We start from the raw sequence: 12610 nt of genomic DNA on the forward strand, positions 1-12610 counted from the left end.
GCCACAGAGACACTTTGCAAAAAGTCAATACTGACAAAGACTAATAAGCATTCATCTAGAACGTTTCCTAGAAAAACTTTAAAAAGTCAATAATCTGGAGAGTTTTTGTAAGATGTTTCTTCCAGCAACCAATGAAGAAACACATTGGTACTTTCGCATGATGAGTGAGTGCTTCAGGATCTCTTGCACTTACATGTGCAGCAGAGTACTGTAATGGAAGCATGCTGGGTCCATAACCCAGAGGTAGGCAGATTGAAACTATCCTTTGCTATATGCATTTTTTTTGTTCATTAAAGTAATCCAAAACTGGGATTGATATTTTAGCTTTTATTTTTACTTAAAGTACAATAACTTTTACCATTTTAATTTGTTTTAATAGTATATTGACAGTATTGTTTTCTTTCAAAAATCCACTTAATTTTCTTTACCCGATTATTAAAATGGTAATTGACAAAAACAAACTACATTGTCACCAGAAGAGCAATACAAAATGTACAAGTGATGTATTAAAATCATCTTTCCAGCTTGAATTTCAATGATGCATTGGGGCAACGATTTTGTGAGAAACATCTTCACCCTTAAATAAAGATTTTCTTAATTCCTTACCTGTGTGCTAATTAGATATCACCTTGTTTTCACATTAAACAGACTTCCACATGAGAAAGCAGCAAATGCAGTGGCGTTAATGTTTCCTGGTGTCAACCTGTATTATTTCAGTAGATATTGAAATGAGGATGCATCTTGCTGCCTTTCCAATGAAGCAAGTTTAATTTAGTAATAGGTGAAAAACCATTCCTACAAAGATGTTAATCAGATATTTGGCTTTGTGGACACTTTTCAGAGTACAAATTTGTTAGCATAAAAGTAAAGCCAGAAAATGAAGAGCTGTTTAATCACTCAATTGGATTTTTTTGCCAGCATATTTCTTTTTCTCTGCAAACCACTGCTAAATTGTGCTTCCTAGCTGTTTTTATAAAATCACTGAATCAAATCTAACTCTGATTACATCAGAGAAGGCCAGGTACCCTACACCATAACAGGGGTTTTTGAAATTTTGACTTGTCTACTTAAAGATCACCAAAATCTGATAACAAGGTCAATTACGTCCCTGGGTGGGATTGAACCACCAACCTTTTGGTTAATAGCCGTACACACTAACTGATTGCGCCACAGCGACACTTTGCAAAAGTACATACTGACAAAGGCTGATAAGCATTCATCTAGAACGTTTCCAAGAAAAACTTTAAATAGTCAATAATCTGGAGAGTTTTTGTAAGATGTTTCTTCCATCAACCAATGAAGAAACACATTGGTACTTTCCCATGATGAGTGAGTGCTTCAGGATCTCTTGCAATTACATGTGCAGCAGAGTACTGTAATGGAAGCATGCTGGGTCCATAGCCCAGAGGTAGGCAGATTGAAACTATCCTCTGCTATATGCATTGTTTTTTGTTAATTAAAGTAATCCAAAACTGGGATTGATATTTTTGCTCTTTTATTTTTACTTAAAGTACAATAACTTTTACCATTTTAATTTGTTTTAATAGTATATTGACAGTATTGTTTTCTTTCAAAAATCCACTTAATTTTCTTTACCCGATTATTAAAATGGTAATTGACAAAAATAAACTGATGAGGATACTACTGCAGTCTTTGTTTCGTCTGTACCCGCTGAAAGAGCAGCAAAAGGTGGAGATCTTGATGGGACAGTTGAAAGGGCTTGCACTTAGAGAGGTTACTTCCTGGCCTACTGAAGAGAAGAAGACTGTGGACCAGATCCTCAACAGGCTTGCTACCACATTTGACACAAGGACAGTGTCAGAACTTAAAATGCACTTCTTTGCTCGAAAGCAACAACCAGGAGAGTCACTACGGGGCTATGCCCTCAGCTTGCAGGAAGCACTCAGAGATGTTCAGCAAGCAGACCCTGAGCAAGTGCATGACAAAGAGAAAATGTTATTGGACCAGTTCACTGAAGGTGCAAGGGGCGAATTTGTAAAACTCAGCTGCGACTATTGAGATTGCAGAAGCCTGGAAGCACATTCCTGGATTTTAAAGAGGCTGCGATTAAAGTTCTAGGCTCCAGTCTTACTTCAGGGGCTGTTCCACAAGAGTCTATTCCAGAGATGCCACGGTATCAAGAGAATTCTGATGCCCAGGAGTCAAGTTTTAAAGGAGCTACTTACCCACCTACAGTAAAAGGAGTGACAGTGCCATGTTCAAAGACATGCATATTTGACTCTTCTAGTGAGTTACGAAGTCTGCTGGCTGAACTGACACGTGGTGTGACAGAGATGCGCAGAGACCTGCAGATTCTGAAGAGACAGCAGGCACTGCTCCATGAAGAAATGGAATGGTGCCAGGAGAGGAGACCACTGAACAGTTCCCAATGGGACCTACATAGAAACAGGGAGACACTTTTTTCCAACCACTTTGCCTCCCAAAGGCGACCCATTTTTCAAAGCTGTGAAGGAAGCGGACAAATTAAGAGAGAATTTGAGCAGCCAGATCATTTAAACTCCAAATTCATGTGGTTAACCCGTTATGTTAGCCAAAGCCCGGTGGTTCAAGTTTGCATCAATGGAGTCTCAATGCCCGCTCTCTTAGACACTGGATCACAAGTGACCACAATACAAGCAACACAGTTTGAGCAGCATTGGACTGAGGAACAGATGTTTCCGTCAACTTCCACATTGATAAACCCGATTGCAAGCAATGGGCACTGCATCCCTTGCAAAGGATACTCGGAAGCTGAAATTCAAATCGGACGAACAGTGCTACCACAGCAAGGCTTCATCATCACCACTGCCCAAGATGATGGATTGCCTCCAGTGATAGTGGGCATGAATGTGTTGCGGAACTGCTGTGAGGAGCTCGTAGCAGCACTCCAAGGAGAGTTTCAAACTGACAAGCTCCAGGAGAAACAAGGCCTTCAACCTGGGATAGCCAAACAAAAGGGAAGAATGATAACAGAATTATCTGTAAGAGAGGAACATGAAAAAAATAAGGCTAGCCAAATAATGATAGAAATGCCCATCTCCAGTGTCCAGATTATCCGAAAGAATGCTTCAATGTTAGGCATGAATAATATAGCATCCAGTTCTAGAAACTGTGAGCAACCTATTCAAGGAACCAGTTTTGACCACCTGCAAGATAAAAGTCAGATGATAAGACACCTCAAAGCCTTACTGAAGATTGGGAAATACCTGACCAAGCGACAAAGGCAAGAATCCTCGCCAGAACTCCTGAAGTTGTTGAGACAGCGAGAAAGGCTGTTTGAAGAGAAAGGACAGTTGGTTCGATGTAGTGTGGATCCTAATACTCATTATAGGATCAGTCAACTTGTAATTCCAAGACAAAGTGCTTGTTATGTGCTTGAAGAATATCACGACAAGTCAGGTCACCCTGGGTGCAAAAGGATGGAAACAAGCATCTGGAAAAAGTTCTTTTGGGTTGAAATGAGGGAAGACATCAAGAGATGGTGCCGAAACTGTCCAACCTGTTCTGTAAGAAGAACCTTGCTGCCTCTTTCTCTCCAGAATCCATTGTCCCAAACCAGCTGTGATACTGAATCCCAAGATGGAATGGAAGAGGCTCATAAAATGTATTTACAGCAGACTAAGGTGGTTTGTCACCGACAAGGAGGCAAGAAGACTAGGGCTTGCAAAACAGAAAACCACCATAGTCAGCTGCAGTTTTGTACAGCATGTCCCAAAGACAGTTTAGAAAGAGTTCAATACTCATCCATGGCAGGGGGGTTGAGGTTTCCTAGACAAACTTTTCAAGACCATATACTGTCCAGATTTCAACCGATTGCTCCAGGAGCATGTGTTAATGTACTATAGCACAAAAGGAATTATACCTATCAGATACTGATGTTAAAAATGTTGATAAATGTTAATGTTTCAGACATAATCTGTGTTCACTAATGAATGTGACTGGATATAGTGAGAAGTTTATATAGGGATAAAACCAAAATGCGTGAGGACACGCATGTTTTTGGGGGGGGGGGCACGTGTGATATCCCATAACAACAAGGACATTTTTGACAACAGTGTAGTTGCCTGTGCCATTTTAAATAAAGTTTATTTAAAAGAAAATTGAACAGCAGTTTGAGAAGTCAGTTGGAGCCATGGTGAGGAAAGAGCTGGCGACGCCATTACGCAGAGATGAGCAGCTGAGAGAGGGGAGACAAATAAGCTGAAAATTGCATGAGAGAGTAAGCAGTAGTGCAAAATACAGCAGTGGAAGTGCAGCAATTAACAAGTAAGAACGCCATGACACTCTCAGCCAAGAGAGTGCACAGCAAGTGTCAGAGACAGGAGAGTATAAAGCCTTTATACCAATGCTGACTGGCCTACATCTGAGGGGAAACTGCCTCAGAAACATCTATTGACTGGGTGAGATAAATCCATATTTATAATGAAACCTACTCCACTGCAAAGGACATTATCCTATATTTACTATACCTATGCAGCGATTTACATGGGAAGCAGCTCCAGTTTGTTTTAAACAATCATCTTTACTACACAGAGCTACAATATTTTGTTCACAGCTAAAGGAGACAATAGCTGCATATAACTATGTAACAACATAACCGGGCCCCAACGTGCACATAGAGACTCCCTGCAGTGACACCAATGTTATCTGGGACTTAAATATTGTCTGCATAAGTTGATTTCTATTACTAAGCAACATAGTATTAATCTCAGATTTAGTTATATTACCATTTGTGTAATGACTTAAAGTGTATATGGTGTCTGTGTTTAAGTTGCTTGAATCAAATCTTTCCCTTCCCTACTGTAATCAGTTCCTTTTCTGAGTTATGTGGTAAACCATTTATTCTTTCATACAAAGCCCTGCCTGCCTTTCTTTGTGTCTGGGGAAACCTTGCCTCTCTGCCAGGAATAGAGAAGAGCTGCTGCTGAAGGAGGAATAGTCCATCAAGGTATCCCTGACCTGTTCCACATAGTTTACACACTTGTTATACCGGGGTGTTACATTGTGTGTGACTGACCTTAGGAAGAAACCGGAGCCTCCGCTGCAGTGACCCAGCAACCAGGGCACGGGAGTATACAGTGCCGCTGGGAGTGATGAAGCTGCAGTAAAGATGTCTATTAGACCTAGCCTGCTGCAGCCCTTGTAGATTCTCATAAAAAAAGTTCTTCTTTTCTTGTCAAAATTAATAGCTAAGAATAGGCTGCTTGAGGCAGGCCCCTGTTAAGTGGCCTGCTACTGAAGGCAACAACTACAAACTGAGCTCCCTGTTCATGGAAGCGGGGTTATAGAGGAGAATGCGCTGAGCATCTTGGGAACAGTCAAAAGCTTTGAGCCGGTTGGTGCCTCAGATCAAGATCCTACTCTACACCCCAATGTGAATCCTTGTGGAGTCCAGTGTACCCCACAGAAGAAATTAATGTGTCACACCCATTGGCAGCAACCTTAGAATAGCTGCTGACGGGCACAATTGAGAAAGGAAGGGGGGGGACATTTGAATCCAGCACATAGATGCAATTCAAATATGTAATTTGAACCTTCCTATTTTAAAATATAATGGATGAACCTCACCCTGTGAGAACAATCTTCATGATATAGAGATCTCATATGCAAAATAAGTATGAGTTGGGATAGGGCTGGGGAGGGTGGCTGCTCGGGCAGCCCCTCCCCCGTCAAGTTAAGGAGATTCAACTGAGGAAGCACAAGGGAACTCTCGTCTGGGGACAACAACTGCAGGGAGACCACATCTTTTCAGATGAACATGGGAGGGCGGAAGGCTGCCTAATACTGAAGCACCATCAAATATCAAACCATATGCAATAACTAGTACAAGCATTCCTGGGGGAAGGTCTGCAGGAGACGAATTTGCATACGGTGATGTCATCCAAGCAGTGGGCCAAAGTTGGCTGGAACCCTCATCTGCATATGAAAAGAGAAAAGGGTTATGCAGGGCATGGCGGCCTTTTGCGGCGCTTGGATGACCCCTAGTTCGCATTAAACACCTCCACCCTCCTTCGGTGTGGGGCTCATGTTGACTATGCCCCAGCCCCTGAAGCATTCAAGCTGATTTCTTGCAGCAGCTGGGCACTGTAACAGCTCCAGAGCTGCTCTGTAAGGCAAATAAAAGGGTGTGGGCCCTGCAGCACTACCTGTAGTTCGCATTGTGCGTTGGAAGGCACAAAGTAATCAGACGGGAGAAGTCAGGATAGTGCGCAAGGGCATAGAAGGGAGCGGCTCAAGAAAAGAGAAGTGGAAACAGACAGCAAACTAGGCTGGAGAGAGACCTGAGACAAAGAGATCTGAATTATACGAGAGCCGACCAGGGGAAACACAAATTATGCAGTCAAGTTTCCCACATTTGGGGAAATCGCAGGGGCAGCACACCCAGAGTGCAATGGGTGAGCCTTGCCCTGGGAGAAGCACCTTCAAGATCATAGTATCTCACCTGGCAGGTAAGTAGGAGTTGGGCTAGAGCTGGGGAGGGTCGCTGCTCGGGCACCCCCCTGTCAAGTGAAGGAGATCCAACTGAGGCAGCACAATGGAACTCTCGAAAGAAGAACAAGGCTAGAGGAAGATCTGAGACAAAGAAATCTGACTTTTACCAGAGCTGACCAGCGGAAAACACAAACACAGTCCCCCACTACCACAAATAATGCAGGCGAGTTTCCCACATTTGGGGAAATCACAGGGGTCAGCATACCCAGAATGCAATGAATGAACCTCACCCTGGGTGAACAATCTTCATGACCATGGTGTCTCCTATGCAAAATAAGTATGATTTGGGATAGGGCTGGGGAGGGCCGCTGCTCAGGCACATCTCTGTCAAGTAAAGTTAATTCAACTGAGGCAGCACAAGGGAACTCTCATCTGGGGACAACAACTGCAGGGAGAACACATATTTTCAGATGAACATGGGAGGGCAGAAGGCTGCCTAATACTGAAGCACCCCCAAACAACAAACCAAATGCAACAACTAGTGCAAGCATTCCTGGGGGAAGGCCTGCAGCAGATGGATTTGCATATGGTGATGTTATCCAAGCAGTGGGTCAAAGCTGGCTTCAACCCTCATCTGCATATGAAAAGAGAAAAGGGGCGTGCAGGGCATGGCGGCCTTTTGCGCTGCTTGGATGACCCCTAGATCGCATTAAACACCCCCACCCTCCTTTGGTGTGGGGCTCATGTTGGCCATGCCCCATCCCATGAAGCATTCAAGCTGATTTCTTGCAGCAGCTGGGCACTGTAACAGCTCCAGAGCTGTTCTGTAAGGCAAGTAAAAGGTTGTGGGCCCTGCAGCACTACCTGTAGTTCGCATTGTGCGTTGGAAGGCACAAAGTAAGCAGAAAGGAGGAGAAGTCAGGATAGTGCACAAGGGCATAGAAGGGAGCTGCTGAAGAAAAGAGAAGTGGAAACAGACAGCAAACTAGGCTGGAGAGAGACCTGAGACAAAGAGATCTGAATTATACGAGACCTGACCAGGGGAAACACAAATTATGCAGTCAAGTTTCCCACATTTGGGGAAATCGCAGGAGCAGCACACCCAGAGTGCAATGGGTGAGCCTTGCCCTGGGAGAAGCACCTTCATGATCATAGTATCTCACCTGGCAGGTAAGTAGGAGTTGGGCTAGAGCTGGGGAGGGTCGCTGCTCGGGCACCCCCCTGTCAAGTGAAGGAGATCCAACTGAGGCAGCACAAAGGAACTCTCGAAAGAAGAACAAGGCTAGAGGAAGATCTGAGACAAAGAAATCTGACTTTTACCAGAGCTGACCAGAGGAAAGCACAAACACAGTCCACCACTACCACAAATAATGCAGTCGAGTTTCCCACATTTGGGGAAATCACAGGGGTCAGCATACCCAGAGTGCAATGAATGAACCGCACCCTGGGAGAACAATCTTCATAACAATGGTATCTCCTATGCAAAATAAGTATGATTTGGGATATGGCTGGGGAGGGCCGCTGCTCAGGCACATCTCTGTCAAGTAAAGGAGATTCAACTGAGGCAGCACAAGGGAACTCTCATCTGGGGACAACAACTGCAGGGAGAACACATATTTTCAGATGAACATGGGAGGGCAGAAGGCTGCCTAATACTGAAGCACCCCCAAACAACAAACCAAATGCAACAACTAGTGCAAGCATTCCTGGGGGATGGCCTGCAGCAGATAGATTTGCATATGGTGATGTCATCCAAGCAGTGGGTCAAAGTTGGCTTCAACCCTCGTCTGCATATGAAAAGAGAAAAGGGGCGTGCAGGGCATGGTGGCCTTTTGCGGCACTTGGCTGACCCCTAGTTTGCATTAAACACCTCCACCCTCCTTCGGTGTAGGGCTCATGTTGGCTATGCCCCAGCCCCTGAAGCATTCAAGCTGATTTCTTGCAGCAGCTGGGCACTGTAACAGCTCCAGAGCTGCTCTGTAAGGCAAGTAAAAGGGTGTGGGCCCTGCAGCACTACCTGTAGTTCGCATTGTGCGTTGGAAGGCACAAAGTAAGCAGAAAGGAGGAGAAGTCAGGATAGTGCGCAAGGGCATAGAAGGGAGCGGCTCAAGAAAAGAGAAGTGGAAACAGACAGCAAACTAGGCTGGAGAGAGACCTGAGACAAAGAGATCTGAATTATACGAGACCTGACCAGGGGAAACACAAATTATGCAGTCAAGTTTCCCACATTTGGGGAAATCGCAGGGGCAGCACACCCAGAGTGCAATGGGTGAGCCTTGCCCTGGGAGAAGCACCTTCATGATCATAGTATCTCACCTGGCAGGTAAGTAGGAGTTGGGCTAGAGCTGGGGAGGGTCGCTGCTCGGGCACCCCCCTGTCAAGTGAAGGAGATCCAACTGAGGCAGCACAAGGAAACTCTCGAAAGAAGAACAAGGCTAGAGGAAGATCTGAAACAAAGAAATCTGACTTTTACCAGAGATCAGAGGAAAACACAAACACAGTCCCCCACTACCAACAAATAAAGCAGTCGCGTTTCCCACATTTGGGGAAATCACAGGGGTCAGCATACCCAGAATGCAATGAATGAACCTCACCCTGGGAGAGTAATCTTCATGACCATGGTATCTCCTATGCAAAATAAGTCTGATTTGGGATAGGGCTGGGGAGGGCCGCTGCTCATGCACATCTCTGTCAAGTAAAGGAGATTCAACTGAGGCAGCACAAGGGAACTCTCATCTGGGGACAACAACTGCAGGGAGAACACATATTTTCAGATGAACATGGGAGGGCAGAAGGCTGCCTAATACTGAAGCACCCCCAAACAACAAACCAAATGCAACAACTAGTGCAAGCATTCCTGGGGGAAGTTCTGCAGAAGACGGATTTGCATACGGTGATGTCATCCAAGCAGTGGGTCAAAGTTGGCTTCAACCCTCATCTGCATATGAAAAGAGAAAAGGGGCGTGCAGGGCATGGCGGCCTTTTGCGGTGCTTGGATGACCCCTAGTTCGCATTAAACACCCCACCCTCCTTTGGTGTGGGGCTCATGTTGGCCATGCCCCATCCCCTGAAGCATTCAAGCTGATTTATTGCAGCAGCTGGGCACTGTAACAGCTCCAGAGCTGCTCTGAACGGCAAGTAAAAGGGTGTGGGCCCTGCAGCACTACCTGTAGTTTGCATTGTGCATTGGAAGGCACAAAGTAAGCAGACGGGAGAAGTCAGGATAGTGCGCAAGGGCATAGAAGGGAGCGGCTCAAGAAAAGAGAAGTTGAAACAGACAGCAAACTAGGCTGGAGAGAGACCTGAGACAAAGAGATCTGAATTATACGAGAGCCGACCAGGGGAAACACAAATTATGCAGTCAAGTTTCCCACATTTGGGGAAATCGCAGGAGCAGCACACCCAGAGTGCAATGGGTGAGCCTTGCCCTGGGAGAAGCACCTACATGATCATAGTATCTCACCTGCCAGGTAAGTAGAAGTTGGGCTAGAGCTGGGGAGGGTCGCTGCTCGGGTACCCCCCTGTCAAGTGAAGGAGATCCAACTGAGGCAGCACAAGGGAACTCTCGAAAGAAGAACAAGGCTAAAGGAAGATCTGAGACAAAGAAATCTGACTTTTACCAGAGCTGACCAGAGGAAAGCACAAACACAGTCCCCCACTACCACAAATAAAGCAGTCGAGTTTCCCACATTTGGGGAAATCACAGGGGTCAGCATACCCAGAATGCAATGAATGAACCTCACCGTGGGAGAACAATCTTCATGACCATGGTATCTCCTATGCAAAATAAGTATGATTTGGGATAGGGCTGGGGAGGGCCGCTGCTCAGGCACATCTCTGTCAAGTAAAGGAGATTCAACTGAGGCAGCACAAGGGAACTCTCATCTGGGGACAACAACTGCAGGGAGAACACATATTTTCAGATGAACATGGGAGGGCAGAAGGCTGCCTAATACTGAAGCACCCCCAAACAACAAACCAAATGCAACAACTAGTGCAAGCATTCCTGGGGGAAGGCCTGCAGCAGATGGATTTGCATACGGTGATGTCATCCAAGCAGTGGGTCAAAGTTGGCTTCAACCCTCGTCTGCATATGAAAAGAGAAAAGGGGCGTGCAGGGCATGGCGGCCTTTTGCGGCGCTTGGATGACCCCTAGTTCGCATTAAACACCTCCACCCTCCTTCGGTGTGGGGCTCATGTTGGCTATGCCCCAGCCCCTGAAGCATTCAAGCTGATTTCTTGCAGCAGCTGGGCACTGTAACAGCTCCAGAGCTGCTCTGTACGGCAAGTAAAAGGGTGTGGGCCCTGCAGCACTACCTGTAGTTTGCATTGTGCATTGGAAGGCACAAAGTAAGCAGACAGGAGGAGAAGTCAGGATAGTGCACAAGGGTATAAAAGGGAGGGGCTCATGAAAAAAGAAGTGGAAACAGACAGCAAACTAGGCTGGAGAGAGACCTGAGACAAAGAGATCTGAATTATACGAGAGCCGACCAGGGGAAACACAAATTATGCAGTCAAGCTTCCCACATTTGGGGAAATCAGAGTGCAATGGGTGAGCCTTGCCCTGGGAGAAGCACCTTCATGATCATAGTATCTCACCTGGCAGGTAAGTAGGAGTTGGGCTAGAGCTGGGGAGGGTCGCTGCTCGGGCACCCCTCTGTCAAGTGAAAGAGATCCAACTGAGGCAGCACAAGGAAACTCTCGAAAGAAGAACAAGGCTAGAGGAAGATCTGAGACAAATAAATCTGACTTTTACCAGAGCTGACCAGAGGAAAGCACAAACACAGTCCCCCACTACCACAAATAATGCAGTCGAGTTTCCCACATTTTGGAAATCACAGGGGTCAGCATACCCAGAATGCAATGAATGAACCTCACCCTGGGAGAACAATCTTCATGACCATGGTATCTCCTATGCAAAATAAGTATGATTTGGGATAGGGCTGGGGAGGGCCGCTGCTCAGGCACATCTCTGTCAAGTAAAGGAGATTCAACTGAGGCAGCACAAGGGAACTCTCATCTGGGGACAACAACTGCAGGGAGAACACATATTTTCAGATGAACATGGGAGGGCAGAAGGCTGCCTAATACTGAAGCACCCCCAAACAACAAACCAAATGCAACAACTAGTGCAAGCATTCCTGGGGGAAGGCCTGCAGCAGATGGATTTGCATACGGTGATGTCATCCAAGCAGTGGGTCAAAGTTGGCTTCAACCCTCGTCTGCATATGAAAAGAGAAAAGGGGCGTGCAGGGCATGGCGGCCTTTTGCGGCGCTTGGATGACCCCTAGTTCACATTAAACACCTCCACCCTCCTTCGGTGTGGGGCTCATGTTGGCTGTGCCCCAGCCCCTGAAGCATTCAAGCTGATTTCTTGCAGTAGCTGGGCACTGTAACAGCTCCAGAGCTGCTCTGTACGGCAAGTAAAAGGGTGTGGGCCCTACAGCACTACCTGTAGTTTGCATTGTGCATTGGAAGGCACAAAGTAAGCAGACAGGAGGAGAAGTCAGGATAGTGCACAAGGGTATAAAAGGGAGGGGCTCATGAAAAAAGAAGTGGAAACAGACAGCAAACTAGGCTGGAGAGAGACCTGAGACAAAGAGATCTGAATTATACGAGAGCCGACCAGGGGAAACACAAATTATGCAGTCAAGCTTCCCACATTTGGGGAAATCGCAGGGGCACCACACCCAGAGTGCAATGGGTGAGCCTTGCCCTGGGAGAAGCACCTTCATGATCATAGTATCTCACCTGGCAAGTAAGTAGGAGTTGGGCTAGAGCTGGGGAGGGTCGCTGCTCGGGCACCCCCCTGTCAAGTGAAAGAGATCCAACTGAGGCAGCACAAGGGAACTCTAGAAAGAAGAACAAGGCTAGAGGAAGATCTGAGACAAATAAATCTGACTTTTACCAGAGCTGTCCAGAGGAAAGCACAAACACAGTCCCCCACTACCACAAATAATGCAGTTGAGTTTCCCACATTTGGGGAAATCACAGGGGTCAGCATACCCAGAATGCAATGAATGAACCTCACCCTGGGAGAACAATCTTCATGACCATGGTATCGCCTATGCAAAATAAGTATGATTTGGGATAGGGCTGGGGAGGGCCGCTGCTCAGGCACATCTCTGTCAAGTAAAGGAGATTCAACTGAGGCAGCACAAGGGAACTCTCATCTGGG

At 46.2% G+C, this 12610-nt stretch overlaps 11 non-coding genes across 11 annotated transcripts; all 11 read right to left on the reverse strand.

The window, feature by feature from the left end:
* Positions 1-6294: 6294 nt before the first annotated feature.
* On the reverse strand, positions 6295-6457 carry LOC135029571 (U1 spliceosomal RNA). Its single transcript, XR_010225689.1, has one exon. It is a non-coding gene; the product is annotated as a U1 spliceosomal RNA (small nuclear RNA).
* A 152-nt stretch (positions 6458-6609) lies between these two features.
* LOC135029521 (U1 spliceosomal RNA) lies at positions 6610-6773 on the reverse strand. Its single transcript, XR_010225647.1, has one exon. It is a non-coding gene; the product is annotated as a U1 spliceosomal RNA (small nuclear RNA).
* A 674-nt stretch (positions 6774-7447) lies between these two features.
* LOC135029554 (U1 spliceosomal RNA) lies at positions 7448-7610 on the reverse strand. Its single transcript, XR_010225676.1, has one exon. It is a non-coding gene; the product is annotated as a U1 spliceosomal RNA (small nuclear RNA).
* A 152-nt stretch (positions 7611-7762) lies between these two features.
* On the reverse strand, positions 7763-7926 carry LOC135029507 (U1 spliceosomal RNA). The gene has a single exon (XR_010225634.1). It is a non-coding gene; the product is annotated as a U1 spliceosomal RNA (small nuclear RNA).
* Positions 7927-8600: 674 nt separating this feature from the next.
* Positions 8601-8763, reverse strand: LOC135029548 (U1 spliceosomal RNA). The gene has a single exon (XR_010225672.1). It is a non-coding gene; the product is annotated as a U1 spliceosomal RNA (small nuclear RNA).
* Positions 8764-8912: 149 nt separating this feature from the next.
* LOC135029574 (U1 spliceosomal RNA) lies at positions 8913-9077 on the reverse strand. Its single transcript, XR_010225692.1, has one exon. It is a non-coding gene; the product is annotated as a U1 spliceosomal RNA (small nuclear RNA).
* A 670-nt stretch (positions 9078-9747) lies between these two features.
* LOC135029529 (U1 spliceosomal RNA) lies at positions 9748-9910 on the reverse strand. The gene has a single exon (XR_010225655.1). It is a non-coding gene; the product is annotated as a U1 spliceosomal RNA (small nuclear RNA).
* A 152-nt stretch (positions 9911-10062) lies between these two features.
* On the reverse strand, positions 10063-10226 carry LOC135029505 (U1 spliceosomal RNA). Its single transcript, XR_010225632.1, has one exon. It is a non-coding gene; the product is annotated as a U1 spliceosomal RNA (small nuclear RNA).
* Positions 10227-11198: 972 nt separating this feature from the next.
* Positions 11199-11361, reverse strand: LOC135029497 (U1 spliceosomal RNA). Its single transcript, XR_010225624.1, has one exon. It is a non-coding gene; the product is annotated as a U1 spliceosomal RNA (small nuclear RNA).
* Positions 11362-12035: 674 nt separating this feature from the next.
* On the reverse strand, positions 12036-12198 carry LOC135029608 (U1 spliceosomal RNA). Its single transcript, XR_010225719.1, has one exon. It is a non-coding gene; the product is annotated as a U1 spliceosomal RNA (small nuclear RNA).
* Positions 12199-12350: 152 nt separating this feature from the next.
* LOC135029692 (U1 spliceosomal RNA) lies at positions 12351-12514 on the reverse strand. The gene has a single exon (XR_010225793.1). It is a non-coding gene; the product is annotated as a U1 spliceosomal RNA (small nuclear RNA).
* Between the last annotated feature and the right edge of the window lie 96 nt (positions 12515-12610).

This window comes from Pseudophryne corroboree, unplaced genomic scaffold (genome assembly GCF_028390025.1).
Source record: "Pseudophryne corroboree isolate aPseCor3 unplaced genomic scaffold, aPseCor3.hap2 scaffold_490, whole genome shotgun sequence".
In the NCBI taxonomy this organism is placed as follows: domain Eukaryota; kingdom Metazoa; phylum Chordata; class Amphibia; order Anura; family Myobatrachidae; genus Pseudophryne; species Pseudophryne corroboree.